This window comes from Salvelinus sp. IW2-2015, linkage group LG3, assembly GCF_002910315.2.
Source record: "Salvelinus sp. IW2-2015 linkage group LG3, ASM291031v2, whole genome shotgun sequence".
Classification (NCBI taxonomy): domain Eukaryota; kingdom Metazoa; phylum Chordata; class Actinopteri; order Salmoniformes; family Salmonidae; genus Salvelinus; species Salvelinus sp. IW2-2015.
Window position 1 is genome coordinate 13,285,961 of NC_036840.1, and position 3,101 is coordinate 13,289,061.

Genomic DNA, 3,101 nt, shown 5'->3' on the forward strand with positions numbered 1-3,101 from the left:
CACCACCTCGTTCCTCTATGCTGAAGCTCTATAGTGGAGCTTGCCAAACTCTCCTTTAACTCCTCTCCTCCTTAATCTCTCTGACCATCTCCTCTGCCGCTCCATTCTTCTCAGCCCCGTTGTCTCCCTGTCAACTCTCATTCAGCGGGTATAGCGGGTCACTGCACAAGAAACACAGCATACACTGCACACTCACACACAAACAATGTAATTTGTAAACGCATGCATGCACAACACACTCACATGACATCTACACAAATCACACCACACACACACAACACACACAGGGAACACACACACACACACAACCACCCCACACAACACTCCCACACACCACACCCACACACAGCAACACTCACATGAAACATCTACACAAATACAAACAAAAAGGCACGGACACAACACACAACACACACACATCACACACACACACAACAGACAACAAAACAACACACCACACGCACACACACCACAAGTCTCACCACACACACACATCACACACCACAACTACTGTCAGACTTCTTTTCAGGTGAACGTGTGAATTGGCGTCGGCATTCTTTGGTAGTCACCATGAAACGCAAGCCCCGCAACCGCCAAATGTGTCGTGGCACTGTGAGTAGTAGCTACAATATATTAGGAGTGGCTTTAGTCCAGGAGAGTCATTTTGAACAGGGCTTGTTTTTTCTTCTATCTGGGCGTTTTGTACTGTTTTTTATCAGAAAGCTGATGCCCCACTCCCCGTTTTATAACTTCCTCTATTATTGAAATAGCAGCATAGCCGCAGCTGACTGTTCTGAATAAGTTGAAGCTCTCTGTCCATTCTCCTCTGCCGGCTCCATTCTTCTCAGCCCCGTTGTCTCCCTGTCAGACTCTCATTCAAGGGGCACAGCGGGTCGCGCACGCACGGACCCATATACACATGCACACTCACACACAACCATTTATATGTACCACATGCATGCACACACACACACATGACATCTACACAAATGCACACAAAAATGCACACGCACACACACACACACACACACACACTACTGTCAGACTATCTTTCAGGTGACGTGTGAATTGGCGTCGCATTCCTTTGGTAGTCACCATGACAACCAAGCCCCCAACCCCAATGTGTGTGCACTGTGCAGTAGTAGCTACATATATTAGGAGTGGCTTTAGTCCAGGAGAGTCATTTTGACAGGGCTTGTTTTTCTTCTATTCTGGCGTTTTGTACTGTTTTTTAATCAGAAAAGCTGATCCCCACTCCCCGTTTATAACTTCCTCTATTCATGAAATAGCAGCATAGGCCCACTGACTGTCTGAATAAGTTTGAAGTAAGATAAATGAGCAAATAAATTAAACAATATCATTGGTTATAGATCCTATCATATCCTCCCCCTTCTTCTCCCTCTCCCCCAGACTGGTTCGGGGAAGACCTACACCATGGGTACAGGGTTTGACGTGAACATCAGTGAGGAGGAGTTGGGCATCATTCCCCGGGCAGTCAAGCACCTCTTCAGGGGCATTGAGGAACGACGGCAGGCCGCCACAGAGCAGGGCAAGCCTGTACCCGAGTTCAAGATCAACGCACAGTTCCTGGAGGTATGTGTGATGGAAAGGACAAAACGCACTATGTGCTTTTTGTGGCTGAGGCGATTTGGTTAAGACATTGGGTTGGGGAGCGGGAGACCTGTATTCAATCCCCACTGGTTACACTTTTGAACCAGAAATACAATCTCTCTCGGTAGTCTCCCATTAGCTCTGCAACATGAGGAAGCTTGGAGATGCAGGATTCTAAATCTCTGAAAAGAAGCCCATTGGCCATGGAAGGCAAGGTGTGGAGCCTTCATTATTGCTTACTTAAACCTATCCGGTTCCCTTCCCTTAGAGCTGCTAACACAAGAGAGGTATTAGGGGAAAGGGTTCTGGCTAGGGGTTGCAGCAGCTGTGTGTAGCAACCTGGAGCAGATGGATGTATACTGTACCTCTGTCTGCTCATGTGATGTGTTCAGCTAATGTAACTCTACAGGCAGATGATTTATCACCATAGAGTAATTACTAGGGAATTACGTGTCTCACTCAAATCTGATATCGCTTGCTGATACATGTCTCTAAAAACTAATAAAGCAGTATACTTTCCATAACCAAAATCACTTAACTGTTGATGTTTTCCATGCACAGTTATTTGGCTTTGGGGTATTGGTTCATTGGCTTGTTCCCCCCCCCCCCCCCCGTATCCCAGCTGTACAATGAGGACAGGTTGTTGATCTGTTTTGAATCAACGCGGGACATGGATGGGAAGAGACAGAAGTCACCATCAAGATCCACGAGGACGCTAACGGAGGATCTACACTGTGGGAGTCACCACGCCACGGTCACCTCCGACCGGCAGAGGCTTTTAGTCTCAATCACCAAGCTAAAGCAGAAAGAACACCAATCTGCTACCCTATGATCATTGGTTAGAACATATATTATTTGCTGTTGACCTAAATCGGTCGTTTATGTGTCTTGGGTCAAGGCTCAGGAGAAGACCCAAGATGCAGACAGTTTCGAAGTAACAAAAAGGTGTATTGCAAAAACAGGGGGGGCAGGGCAAGACAACATCAAGGGCAGGCAGGAGGTCCGTAGTTTCAGAGCAGAGTCCGAAGGTACAGAACGGCAGCAGGCTCAGGGTCAGTAATCCAGGGTGGCTGTGACAAGTACAGAATGACAGCAGGCTCAAGGTCAAGGCAAGGCAGAAGTGGTCAAAAACCGGGAAAGCTAGAAAACAGGAACTAGACCACAGACAGGAGCACGGGAAAAACCGCTGGCAGGCTTGACGAAACAAAACGACTGCGAACAGGACAAAACAGAGAACACAGGTATAAATACACTGGGGATAATGAGGAGATGGGCGACAGCCTGTAGGGGGTGGAACGATCACAAAGACAGGTTAAAAACAGATCCAGGGGTGTGACAGTTTGTTGAAATTGTCAAACAGAATTTCTCTTTTGAATACACTGTACTAACTCCTTAAACTCTCCCATTTCTTTTCCTGTCCCCTCCCTCCCTCCCTCCCTCCCTCCCTCCCTCCCTCCCTCCCTCCCTCCCTCCCCTCCCTCCCTGTACAG